A 14946-nucleotide genomic window follows, 5' to 3' on the forward strand; every position below is an offset into this window, starting at 1 on the left:
CATAACGTTTGTTCATGGAAAAGCACCAATTTTGATCAAAAAGCAGAGAAAAGTAAAAAGTCAAACTAAGTTGACCGCGAGCCAAGAGCATCACTGGCAAGAGGAAATTGAGCAAGACCAAAAAACAAAAGCTGCTTTTTCAAAACGCAACTCTAGGGCCAAAAAGCAAGGCCCTAAAGTTGGAAAAGCAAAGCACAAAGGAGTTGAAAAAAAATAAGTATTTCATTGTAATAAGTGAAAAAGACAAAAACAAAGCAAAAAGATAAACAAAAGCAAAATAAAAAAACAAAAGCATGGCTAGCTTTTGGGTAAAATCAGGACCCCCTCAAGTATAAAAATAGCATGAACCTCTCTCTTCACGATCATCAACCAACTGTGAGTTTTCATTGCTGGCTACCCTTGCTAATCTACGCCGTACGACTGCTCCCCTACTGATCTGCGCCGTACGACAAGCTCCTGCTACCGTACTACTATCTACGTTGCCTGATATGTTGCTGTTGTCTACGCCGTACGGAACTGTGCACCGCCTACCGTTCAGCTGCTGCCGCCAACAGAATTGTTGACATTCAACTGTTGTTGCCACCTACTGGCTATGCCGTACAATTGCTGTATTGGCGCCGGCTGATTGTGTCGTAAGGACTGCTGTTGTTCTGCTGAACTGCACCGGATGCCACGCTACCACATCAACCTAATCTAGTCCGTACGCCTCTGTACGACATTTATGGGTTGTTTTTACTCCAGATTGGGCAACTAAACTACTACTGAACATCATAAGCTTCATCATATACACTTATCACTTGTGTACCTCGTTGACAAGCTTGGGGTACGTTGGATTTGGTACTAGCCCAGTGAGAGATCTTGTGGGTCATCCCTGTGGTGTGCTTGGCAAGAGGATCTCATGCCTTGACATCGACTTCAACATTGGTTTCTAAAGCTGAAAATGGTAACCTTGCATTGAGAGATGCCCTCTACAAGGCGCAATCGGGACAATTCCAAGACGAAGGTTGTAACTTGCGAGCTATAATGGATGCATATTTTGACATAGCGAGCTATAATGAATGGAGTAAGAAAGCCCTTATAAGGTTAAAGCTCATGGAATGCCACAATTACAAGTGGAAGAGCTATTTTGATACTAGATCAAAATGTATTAACTTGGAATGACATGAAGAATCACATCTATTAAAGATACCGTCCTCCTGGGTTTCAAGAAACCAAGATAAATAAGTTCATGGAATTAACACAACAAGATAAGATGCTAGAAGGCATCTGCAGGACTCTTACGATTTGCCCTAGCAATGAACGAAGTTACACTTCTTAACTCGTTCATATGAAATCTTAACCCACCCTTGGATAGCTTGGTGAAGAATGCAAAGCCAAAGTCCATATTTGAGACAGTTGTTATGATGGAAGAATTTGCCAAGGTTTTTCCTAAAGGAGGGGGGTTGAAGGATAGGAGGCCACCCATCCTTGGAAGAAAAAATCAAACTTTGATATAGGACATGATATATTTCCCTAACCCAAAGAGAAATCGCAGTCAGCACCAAGAGCAAGGAGATGTGAGAGAGGTGGCCAAACCAAGTGGAAAACTTCTCTCAACAAAGCCTATCTAAAGAGAGACCTTCTTTCAAGCACCTTACATGGGAGATCAACGCCAACAGATTTGAGAAAATAGGTGTTGTAGATGCTGATAGCCAAGACATTAGCTTAAGGATTGCCTATTATCTACCAAGCCTACCGTTTTAGTTCAAAGTAATCAATTGCCTCCATATTGGGGAAACCCAAGAGGCAAAGCTCCAACCTAGTTTGTTGTGTCTAAAGCTGTCACAATCTCTAAAGAAGGGGATCAAGACAGAGGTCATATTCATGCAATAGTTGTGCATTAGGAGCCTAATCGTCACTTCTTGGTGATTCAAGCTCTAGCAAGGTATCACGCTTAGAATTTTAAGCTTTTAATTGATTCTGGAAGTAAACATTCATTCTTATCACCTGGATGCTTGCGAAATTTAGTCCTAGAACAAAGCCTTCTTTTCACCTGCCGCGATAGAATTTTAGTTCAAGGTATTACATAATGGAATACTAGGCATGGATTGGCTCATCCAGACCCAGGCCAACATTCATTGCCATAAGAGGACTATCTCCTTTCTTGACCTTAGTGGTACTTGAGTATAGGGGAATAAAGAGAGGGGTTACCCCCAGTTACACTTAGTCAAGGCGAGTAAATTATTAAAGGGGTTGAGGAAGAAGCAAGCAATTCATGTAATTAAGCTGAACCCGGTGGATAATGAATCTAACAATAAGGAACCAAAGTGGCTAAGTGAGTATGTAGACATCTTTCCTGAGGAGCTAACGAAGATGCCACCTATCCCGTGATGTGGATCATGAGATTAAGCTAGTACCAGGAGCCCAACCCATAGCCAAAAGAGCCTACAAGATGATAGTGCCCAAAGCTATAAAGCTTAAGGAATAGTTAAGATAGCTCTTGGAGTAAAGGTTTGTGCAACCAAGTGTTTTGCCATGGGGAGCTCCAGTTCTCTTCCAAAATAAGGAGGACATGACATTTAGATTATGCATCAATTATAGAGAACTAAACCAATTAACCATCAAGAATAAGTATCCCATCCCGTATCAAATCAAAATAAAGATATTCTGAAGACACCGTTTAATATTCGCTATGGGCACTATAAATTTAGACTAATGCCCCAACCACCTTCAATAGGTTGATGCAAGAGATTTTCAGACCCAGCTTCAGAAATCCATAGCAATTTGTCCAATAAACTCTGCAACCGCACTCTAAGAACATAACATGATGTAGTCAAACTTTCATATGCCACAAGCATGTCCTACTAAATCAATACCTACAATTACACCACCCCATTAAAAAATTGTCACGTGCAAGCAAGCAACATAAAAAATTCAAGCAAGAAAAAACATTTCGTAAAACTGGCTGTGGCATTGATAAGTACACCCAATCACAAAGCTGCCCTAACAAGATATGCTATGAGAAAACCCACATGCATAGAGGCAAAGAGAGGAGAAAAAAGAATCAAAAAGGTCAAAACAGCACCACCACCAATAATATGAGCAACAATGTCATGTCCAAGCCACACAAGAAGCATGATAGTCCTCACCAATATACCAGAACAAGGACGTGACTACTCACCACCACACAACTGCCACAATAGCCATCATGTTGCTCTACCACTTGCACGTCAACAAGGTGAGCAGCAAGGGAGGGGCGACAACCATGGATTGAAGGAGGGGTGGGGTCAGGCAGAGTTTCCAAGTAGTGGTCGGTTCCAAGCCGGCCGCTTATCGGACAAAATGGCCTCCCCCTCACCCATAGCAAGACCACCCAATAAGAATGAAGTGCGCAAAGTTCCGTAGTTTCCATACATGGGACTGGTTCCTGAGCCGATCCCATGATGGACGGGGTGGAACTACACATGAGAGCGTACGACATGCATACAGGCAGGGGATACGCCAATGCACCGCAAAGGTTCCCCACAGGAGCGTGCAAGTGCGCTGCCTGACGCCGTCAGACTTATTTATTGTGAAAGAGTGTGAGTGCTTCCCATGGGGGGCGATACAATACGGCCCCTCCTCGTATGCAGTTTTCGGCCTACACGTGGTGAAGGTGCATGTGGATGGGTGGAGTGCTGAGATGAAGGAGGCCCGCTGCCCTCCTTTCGTTTCACGATTGCCTAACCCTAATCCCTCTGCTACTACTCACAAAAAGTACCTTGCATGGTGCGAGAGGATACAGGCATGATGGCGGTTGTTGCAGGTAGTGCGGCGGCAAGCACGTCATGCGGCTTTTTGCTTGCCCAGGACCGTCGTAGGAGTAGGCTGGTCGGGTTTCCAACCAGGCTGCCAGCCACTGAAGTAGCTCGCGATCTCCTGAACGACTCGGCGGCTCGCGAGCTTATGATGCTGATGATGATGATGATGATGCTGCTGCTGCTGCTGCTGGCGCGAGCTGTTGCACGCAGGTGCGCCCACTTGCTGCTTTGGGGGCTGGGAGGGCGCCATGCAGAAGAGCGCGATGAACAGGAGGAAAAATAAAGTCAAAAATGAAGAGCGCGATGAACAGGAGGCAAAGGTTTATGGGCAAGAATGTGTGTTACCTATTCTACTAAAAGTGCTCACTCCAACCTATTAATTAATTTTTTTCCGAGGTACATATTCACTCAAACCTAAACCTTAGACTTTATAAGGTTACAAACTTTTTAAAGTCTATGGTTATAAAATTTAGCCAAAGCTTTAATTAATACATACCCTATACCTTAGGGTGTCCCTCTCTCCCTACCTCTCCCCTCGAAGTGAAAAAGAATGTGCCTTCTTGCCTTTTTAAAGAAAATCGTGAGCCCAAAAAATAAAGATTATGGAGGACATCATGAGCCCAAAAAAAGAAACATTATGGAGGACATCAACCTTTAAAAATAGAACGTAATGGAGGCTAACATAGATAGAAAGAAAGCATGTGGACCCAAAAAAAGAAACATTGTGGAAGACATCAACCTTTAAAAATAGAACGTAATGGAGGCTAACATAGATAGAAAGAAAGCATGTGGACCCAACACCATTTCCATTTTTGACCTTACAAAAAACCTTAATAAACATAACAAAATTTTGGTGCGTTAAACCCAAGGTTTGTACACACCAACTAATGAATTAATCACCAAAAAAACATTTTGGGTGCATATAGTCCACTAACTGCTCATAAGATGCATTTTATGGGCAGTCTTTGATAAGTCTGGGCCTCCTTCCCCGTTGGATAGACTTTGGGGTTCCTTTTCATATAAATTTTTTGATGATGAAGGTGGCTTGGATCCAGCGGCTTAGGAAGTATGAGAGGGATTTATTAAGGTAGTGCTTCGCAATCATGGATCTGGTGGGGAGAGAAAGGGGGGCCTAATGCCATGTGTCCAATTTACTTAAGACTGCTAGGCATCCCGATCAGGTTCGAAGTCACAACAAAACAAAGATGGGATGTTGAGCCAATTCTTACTTTTGGTAGAATAGGAAAGCGATAAAATTTGCTTTTCTCAGCTCCTGTCTTGGTGGAATTAGGAAAAACCATTAGCATCGTTGCATTTGCAATCTGTTAATTCGGTTAAAACACATCCATCGACTTTGATTGAGTTTGCATGCTTAACGAGGGAATTAGCCCAAGATTAAGCCTCACATGCATGCATGAGTTCTTTGGTTTTTTTTATTGCTCTTAATAAAAAATCAATCAAGTGAATTAACTTGAAGAAATTTAGATTTAATTTAGCTAACATTAGGTGCATTTGCATTTGAGACACTTTTTCAGTAAATGCACTTAAATAACAATGGTAGAATTAAAAGCAAACATTTTAGGAATTTTGACCAATTGGGATAATTGTGCATACTTTTCTGGGGTGACTCCAAAGGTTGAGTAGTTGGCATTTCTCAAGTCATGGGAAAAAACTATTACATCACGGGTTGTGGGATTGCCCCAAAAAATTTCTCAAGTCTAAAATGGGACAAGGGAGTGAGCCCGTGAATCGCCACTTCATCATTTCTCAAATGGGCTACACTTTTATTTTTAAAGGGCACCTCAACACAATGTGTAAGTACCAAATGAAGGGAGGTTTACCTCCAAAAGGTTTGAAGAGCAACGACATGGATCACACTTCTTCGTCATTACCAAACATTTTTGCCATGAGATCATCTTTTGAATCAACTTCAAACTTATCATGTTCTTGAATTGGTTTGGGTACATTCAATTCCCTTCCCTTAACCAATTCGTCATGTAGACATAGAGTATTTGTGGCTCTGCTTACCTTAAGCTTTGCTTCATACTTGCATTGACATTCCTCAACTAAGGCTTTGGCAGTTTCCAGTTTTTGGATCTCCTCGGCATTAGGATATTCTTCTCAACTCTTCCAGGGGTTCATGGGCTTTTCCTGAGTAGGTTCCTCTGTTTGAGCTTTTAGCTCTAGCAACAAGTCATCGTCTTCACTTAACTACACGAAACTTGTTTCTATGGTTCCTTCAACTAAGCCATCTTGTATTGTGATTGTCACCTTTCCAAATCTTTTTAACCCTCCTTCTTCTTCCATAATTGGAAGTCAAAGCTGGTTCCTTATCCTTCCCTTTGTCTAATTATGTAGCTTGTGCATGGGTCACAACATTCACTAGAAGGACATTTCCCGATTACACACTTATCATGCAAAGAACTATAGTGGTATTTTCTGAAATGGAAGTGTTAAACCCATTTTGGGTTAATGTAGATGCTCCTTCACAATTATGAGAACATTAATAAGTGTCATGTAACGACACTCTAAATGTTATACATTATTAGAAAAGCTGGCCATGTCCAAGCTTCTTAGTTAATTTCAGTTTTGGGCACCCAAAATGTGAATAAGGGCCAGTTGTATATAACTCAATTTCTCATAATCGAAAGACCTAATCCCCCTTTGTGCTAATTGAAGCTCTTGTCTCTTGTCTCTTAAGAGAGTGTGAAAGAGAGTGAGAGACTTTGCTATGTGCATGTGCCTCTTCCTTGCCTTGTGGTGTGAGAGAGAGTGAGACAGGATTACCTTGAGTGGCAGTGTGAGTAGTAGACTACGCGATGACAGCATGCAAGGGAGACTTGGAGGAGTGGAGCTTCCATGAAGAAAGCTTAGAGAGCCTCAAGGGACGCAAGATTGAAACCTAGTAAGTACCCAATGACATTCGTATCTTGTTGCACTGTTGTAGGCAAATGCAGTAGAGTTCTTTGGAGGGTCGCGGACGAGCCATAACATTTTTGGTGCCGTTTGTTGAGATATCGAGCTCATCTAGTGAGGCGGTGGACACTAATGACCTGCCTGGGGGATAGGCCCCACACTTACACCACTGGCATGGTTGGTGAGATCATGGGTGATAAGCGGCCATTGGGATGACAGGCTGTGTGACAGCCATTCTAGAGATTGCCATAGTTATAGCGCCAGCTCATTTAGTTGGGTTCACACTATAGAGAACCCTAGTATGTATTTGGTTGAGTACCTTTTCATATGAGTGTACTCTTATCTTTGTATATGGTGTGTTGAGTGTTGAGTGAAGAAGAAGATTTTCAACCTCTCACCTTGTGTGTTCTCTTTTAGGGGTTTGTGAGTGTGTGTGTGCTCGCAAGAGCTCAAGCTCTCTTCTCCCCTGCATCTTTTCATGGTATTAGAGCCTAGTTCATGCTAAGGGCTGAGCTGCAAAGCAAGAGAAGCACAGGAAGCGGTACGAGGGTAAGAGCTTCAACTACTCTTCCCTATTTGTGTTGGCGACTACACCCTTTTCGGGAGCTCTATGGGAGACACCGGCAAATGATCTCTGATTGAGGAGCTTTCTTCACGGGAGTAAAGCTATAGGGCAACTAAACTGTCCTATTGGACTGTATTCTGTCTTATTGGACATTATTTTTCAGGCCGAAAACGCGTTTCGAGTGCGTTAGGACCTCCGTTTTTCGAAAAGCAGGCGATTTCAAAAGCACTGCGGGTAAGTCATCGATTCTCTGCAGAACTCTATTTAAGAACTGCAGGAAGACAGATTGGTTATGCAGACATTGTGTGTGCTGCAAGGAGGTCAACAGTTGCCATTGGGTGTATGTATACATATTGAGGTCACTGGTTGTGACATTTGAGTGTAGTACAGTACCACTGTAGAAAATACAACAGTTTGTGCAGGACAAACCAGAGTGCTGTTTCTAGTAAATTTGGGTGTTTGGCAAGATGTCAAATGATGGCATAAACCAGATTATTGCTGAGAAGCTTGATAAGAACAACTTCCATGCTTGGAGGTTCAGGTTGACAAATTTCCTGATGGGAAAGGGTTACTGGGACTATATGGAAGGTGAGCATGAAGAGGCACCGGAGATACCGGAGATCAATCCGACTGCTGCAGATGTGAAAGAGTTTAAGGATTGGAACCAAGGAGCCAGAAAAGTTATATATTGGCTCTCTATCAGTATATAGGACACCATGATTGGGCACATACAGAATGCCAAGTCCCCCAAGGAGGCGTGAGACACCTTGGTAAAACTCTATGAAACGAATACCAAGGCACAAAAGGTACACTTAAAGAATGAACTTCATACTGTGGAGAAAAAGAGTATGTTTGTGAATGACTATGCATTGAAGATCAAGGGTATTGTGGAATCCCTTGCATCTATTGGCATCTCAGTAGATGATGAAGATAAGGTGGAAGTCTGTCTCCGTAGTCTCGGGCCACAATACAAGGCATTCAAGACGTCTATTCAGACTCGGGAAAACATTCCCAATTTCACAGATTTGGTGTCTATCTTGATTATAAAAGAGAAGAGCTTGGGTGAAGATCAACAGTCTTCACAAAACAATAACATTTCAGAGCAACAGGCCTTCTACACAAGTTCAGGAAGAGGACGAGGTAGAGGAGGCTATGGACGTGGCCAAGGAGGTGGCCGAACAGGTAATCAGAATTATGGCCAGCAGCAGCAATAACAATAGTCCCAGAATTTTTTATTACAACAACAACACGCAGGTGGAAGAGGCCAATTCACAACACGTAGGTGAAAGAGGCCAATTTAGAGACAGGGGGAGTCAAAGAGGTCATGAAAATTGGCAAAGGCAGCATAATGATACACGTGGATGCTTTTATTGCGATAAGCCTGGACATGTGCAGGCAGATTGTTATAAGAAGCAGGCTAACATGCAAAATGGAAAATTGCAACAAAACAACTATGCATCCTCGAGCAAAAACAATGAGGATAATAAAAGGTTATTTGTTATGCAGCATGTCGTTAATGCCATGTCTAAAAATGTTGAAGCAGCACATAAAGATGATGTATGGTATGTTGATTCAGGTGCTTCGAACCACATGACAAGTCATGGGGAGTGGTTCAAGGAGATGAAAAACCTTGAAAGACCAGGTTTTGTGGAAACAGGATGACACTGCTCATCCAATTGCCCATGTTGGAGATGTGCCATTGTCTATGCAAGATGGCAAAGTGAAGTAACTTGTAGATATACTTCATGTTCCGAACATAACAAAGAATCTGGTTTCAGTTGGCCAGATGATTGAGCAGGGTTTGCAGGTTCGGTTTAATCCTGATGGTTGTTATGTTGAAGACTTTAAAGACAAGTGCATGTTGGTTGCAAAAGGCAACAAAGTGGGCAGAATGTTCACATTGAATGTAAACATGCCTGAAGTGAGTGCTGCGATGTTTGCAAATGGTTCAGGAATTGTTGCAGACATAGACATTTGGCATAAAAGAATTGGACATGTGAATGTGCAGAGAATGAAGTCTATGCAAACTAAAGGAATTGTGACAGGGTTGCCAAAGTTTAAAGTTGAAGGTATGTAGAAAATATGTGAAGCATGCCAATTTGGAAAGCAAACAAAGCATGTATTTCCACGTGACAGAAATGTGAGCAAAAATGCACTAGATGTTGTGCATTCAGATGTATGGGGTCCTACGAAGACCATGTCTATGGGAGGCTGCAGGTATTATGTGACATTTATTGATGACCACACAAGGAAAGTGTGGGTATACTTCATGAAGGAGAAGGGTGAGGTGTTCACTCATTTTCAGAATTTCAGAGTTATGGTTGAAAAGCAAACAGGGAAATATGTAAAGTGCCTAAGGTCGGATGGAGGGGGAGAGTACTTCTCCAATGAGTTCTCCGAATTTTTGAAGAAGAATGGTATTCGGAAACAGTTTACATGCAGATACACTTCGCAGAGCAAATTGACTTGCTGAGTGGAAAAACTGGCACATTGCTAAGATTGCGCGAGCATTGATGGGAGAGAAGAATATGCCACATAGCTATTGGGCTGAGGCTGTTTCTACAGCAGTTTACATCATGAACATGACTCCAACTGCAGCCATACATGATGTAACTCCAGAGGAGAGGTTTACTGGCAGAAAACTTGATTTGTCTCATCTTAAAGTCTTTGGATGCATTGCATATGTGCATGTGCCATATGAGCTGAGAACTAAGCTGGATGCAAAAGCTGAAAAATGTGCATTTATTGGGTATTTCCTTGAGCAAAAGGGATACAAGTGTTATAACCTTGCTACACGTGAGTTGAGGGTAAGCAGGGATGTTTTTTTTTATGAGATGAGCAGCTGGTATGCTGCAGAAAAAGAAGCTATTGGGGCTGATGTGAGTGGAAATGTGGTTGCACAGAATGTAAGTTAGCAATCACAGTCTTTGAGTGGACCAGGAGAGTCCTCATCTAGTGGTTCAGTTCATAGACCATGGAGTGGCAGGCTGTGTCATAATACCAGTCCTGCAAATGTGGTTAGTACATCACATAAAGGCAAAGAGAAAGTGGTTGAGCCCCTTAGTATGCTTGACGTTTCTGCAAGGCATTCTCATGTTAATGGAGAGTCTAGTGGTTCAGAGATGAGCCTTGATGAGGATCTTGGGATACCAGCTGTGAGAACACCTGGTGTAAAGAAGGCTATGGAAGCCATGTGCGAAGATCTGGGAGAGTAAAGAATCTTATGCAAAGGTTACCTATGATGCTTATGTGGCACATCACTATGCATACATGGCAAAAGTTGTGCAGGTTGTAGAGCCCACATACATTGATGAGGCTATTGGAAATGTGTGTTGGGAGAAAGCTATGGATGAGAAGATGGATGCACTATATGGAAATGGGACTTGGGATTTAGTGCAATTGCCTAAAGGCAAGAAAGCCATTGGATGCAAGTGGGTGTACAAAGTAAAACATAATAGTGATGGAAGCATAAGCAGGTATAAGGCTAGATTGGTAGCCAAAGGATATGCGCAGACATATGGCATTGATTATGAGGAAACTTTCAGCCCAGTTGGCCAAAATGGCAACAGTGAGAGTTGTGATAACAGTGACTACGTCAAAGCAATGGTCTTTACATCAGATGGATGTAAAGAATGCATTCTTGCATGGGGATTTGCAGGAAGAGGTGTACATGTTGCAGCCACCTGGTTATGAGGATGTGAGTCACCCCGAGCATGTGTGCAAGTTGAAGAAAGCCTTGTATGGCTTAAAACAAGCACCAAGAGCATGGTCTGACAAGATTTCTGAATATCTTGTCACTATTGGCTTTCATGTAGCCAATGCAAATTTCTCGTTGTATGTGAGACATAGTGATAGAGGGGTTGTGCTTGTTGTCATCTATGTAGACACAGTGATAGAGGGGTTGTGCTTGTTGTCATCTATGTAGATGACTTGATCACATTACGGGGGACCATGATGCAGAGATCTTTGATGTAAAGATCTTGCTTAGACAAAAGTTTGAGATGAAGGATCTGGGGGAGCTCAGATATTTCTTGGGCATTGAGGTGATTAGGTCACCACATGGTATTGGATTACTGCAGACATAGTATGGCTTGGACATGTTGTCCAAGTATGGTATGATAGGCTGTAAGCCTATCTCAGTGCCATTGGATCAAAATGGCAAGTTGAGTGTGCAGATTTTGGAGAGATTTTGGAGGATCCTACTATGTATAGGCGCATAGTAGGAAGCTTGATCTACATGACGATCACCAGGCCAGATTTGAGCTATGCTGTTGGGTTGGTGAGTCAATTTGTGCAGGTTGGGTTGGGTTGGTGAGTCAATTTATGCAGGTTCCTCGCAAGCCGCATTTGGATGCATTGAGACGCATACTGAGGTATGTGAGGTCTGCTTTGCATTGTGGACTATTTTATGAAACTCGGACAGAGATATGTGTACATGAGTACACAGATGCTGATTGGGCTGGTAGTATCTCAGATAGAAGATCTACTAGTGGCTTCATGTTTTCTTTGGGGAGTGCTGCTGTGACTTGAAGCAGCAAGAAGCAGCCTACGGTTCCTCTATCCAGTACAGAGGTGCTGCTATGGCAGCATGTGAGGTAGCTTGGTTGAGAAAGCTACTTGTAGATTTGGGTCTATCAGTGAATAGACAAGTTGTCCTTTTCTGTGATAACATTAGCAGTATACAGTTGGCCAAGAACCCAGTTTTTCATGCTCGTACGAAGCATATCGAGGTGGAGACGTTGACCTTGTTTATGTCAGCACACAGGATCAAGTTGCTGACATCTTCATCAAAGCATTAGGTACAGAGAAGCGCCCCGCAGACTCAGGGCTTCACTTGGTGTACATGAGATGGAGTCGAGCTCGAGGGGGAGTGTTAAGATATCAAGCTCATTTAGTGAGGCAGTGGGGACACTGATGACCCGCCTAGGGGATAGGCCCCACACTCACACCACTGGCATGGTTGGTGAGATCATGGGTGATATGCGGCCAGTGGGATGACAGGCTGTGTGACAGCCATTCTAAAGATTGGCATAGCGGCAGCTCATTTAGTTGGGTTCACACTATAGAGAACCCTAGTATGTATCTGGTTGAGTACCTTTTCATATGAGTGTACTCTTGTCTTTGTATATGGTGTGTTGAGTGTTGAGTGTTAAGTGAAGAAGAAGAAGATTTTCAGCCTCTCACCTTGTGTGTTCTCTTTTAGGGTTTTGTGAGTGTGTGTGTGTGCTTGCAAGAGCTCAAGCTCTCTTCTCCCCTAGATCTTTTCACCGTTGCCGGGAAAAAACCTTGTTTCTTTCGTTCTCTTAGAGTCTCCACTCCCACCATTCAAGAATTTTCATTGTCTTTGCATTTTGGTGAGTGCATTGTGAAGAAAATTGTGGATAAGGTTTGTGTGGAAATGGAAAGATTGAAGGATTTGTGGTGATTTGTTGAGTGTGAAGTGAGTGTGAAGTGTGTGTGTGTGAGTACTTGATAAGCATGGAGGAAATAAAACACTTGGTGTTTTCTTTTTTCTATTTTTTGTTTGCATCACCTTGCTTGTTCATGTAAACTAGTAGGTTGGTGGGTTTTTTATATATTTTTAAAAAATCTTCAGAAATCACAAAAACAAAGAGCCATAGTGTGCATTTAGATATTGCATTATAGTCTACATGTTCTACACACTCAATCTAGAGCATATAAGTACGAGAAACAACCTCTAGATACCCCAAAAATCGCTTTATGCTGTTGACTATTAACCACACGAAGTTCTAGAAAATATGTTTCACGTCGTGAACTTCTATGCTACTTCACATGTTGACTTTTTCTGTCAATCATGCCTAAAATTATGGGATTACCTTGCTAAAGATAGTTAACCTTATCCTGACACCTGTAACAATCTTATCTTGAAAATCTTATCACGTGAACTTCTCTATTGCTACTTCACGTCATAAACTAGAGTTCATGCGTATAGTTGTATGTTACGTCACGTGTTATTGGGTCAAAAAAGGTCAATTCAACTTCAAGTAACTTCCTTAAGTTACCCAAGGGTGAAATCAAGTAAAAAAGAGGTAAAGCTTATCAAGTGAACTTCTCACGTGAAGTAGAGTTCACGCGTGAAGTAGGTCTACTACTTCACGTGTTAAGGAATTCATTGTTTGTCTAGGAATCGACTAAATGGGAGTAAATCTAATGAGGTGAATCCTAATATATCATTTTTGTTGAAAATCTTGAGAGACCCTATCACGTGAAGTTCTTGGAAGTTTACGCAGTGGACTTCTCTCCTATCTCACGAGTTAAGGTTTTGCAATTTGGCATCAAGGTAACAAGACATCGTTTATAAGGTTAAGGGAACCCAGTATATGCTTTAAAAAGTTATCACGTAAACTTCTCAAGAACTTCACATCATGAACTTTTTGAGAATTATCAACAAATCTAATAATGATTGGATAGAGGTCCAAATATAGACCCTTTTGCCTACTAAACTACATTTTGCATGCACTTGAGATTAGGGAAAGTTGTTGGAGATGGCCTATCTCCCGAGGACATTGTATCCAATCACCCAGGATCTTCCTACCAAAGAAGTATTGGTTGAGGCTATTCAAAAAGCACTCAACTAAGTATTGATGCTTGGAGAAACCTAACTACTATTGACACAAGTAGTGAAGAGTCCATGGAAGATACTCCAAGAATTATGGAACTGGTAGAAGAGGGGAAACCCCCTTCTCGAACCAAATTTGGTGGATTATTTAACATAGTGATAGCCATTTTTTCGGCTATCCACATTACCACAAGGAGCTACCTCGGCCAAGAAAAATCACATAAACTCTTTGTCATAAATACCGTTTCACTGTAAACAGGCGTGTGTGCGTTAGGGACTTTACCCATATCTTCTATATATTTTTTATATTATTTTAAAAAAAAGTTTTTGCTAGCTACTCATAAAAAATAAATAAAATTATTACAGCCCATTTTGTGTAAATATTTCATTTTATATAAGGGCCTAAATATGGGGGTCTCTATTTTCTCTAGTTATGTAAATACTTCATTAGGTGTGTGTATTACAAAACCTAAATATATTTTTATTTATTTATTATTATTCTTCTTCTTCTTCTTCATAATACTTTTGGACCATCATTGTACATATGCTTCAACTTCACCATACATAAGTAAATCCTATGCCCTCACATTTCTACCCATACCATGTAGAAACCCTACTATCCAAATCACTTTTTTCCTTAGACTATTTCATCTTTTATTCTCTCATCTACCCTAAAATAATGAGGGTCTCCCTCCTTTTTGACTTTCATAGTTTAGTATTTTTGTATATATTTTTTATTATTAAATATTTTATATATTTTCATTAAATATTTTTTTATATATCAATTATTTTTGTATATTTTATTCACAATTAGATCTCTTTGTTTATTTTATTTTTCTATCATAATAACCATATTGTCATGATATGTTGACTAGTTAAATACTAGCTTGTTTTTTCTTATTATATGTAAATCCTTTATAAAATGGAAAAAATCTCCTCCATGCAAGTGTCCACATACACTTGAGTCTCTAAGGTGAGGGTATGATATATTGGGGGGCTCACTCTTGGAGCTATCAAGAAATTCCACCAATGGGGACCCACACAAAGATTTTAAAAATTCAGAAAATACATGATTCTGCTGAATTTTTTGCGCCCGCCTCCACTCC

Source organism: Cibotium barometz, chromosome 31 (genome assembly GCF_041138505.1).
Source record: "Cibotium barometz isolate CiBa-2024 chromosome 31, ASM4113850v1, whole genome shotgun sequence".
In the NCBI taxonomy this organism is placed as follows: domain Eukaryota; kingdom Viridiplantae; phylum Streptophyta; class Polypodiopsida; order Cyatheales; family Cibotiaceae; genus Cibotium; species Cibotium barometz.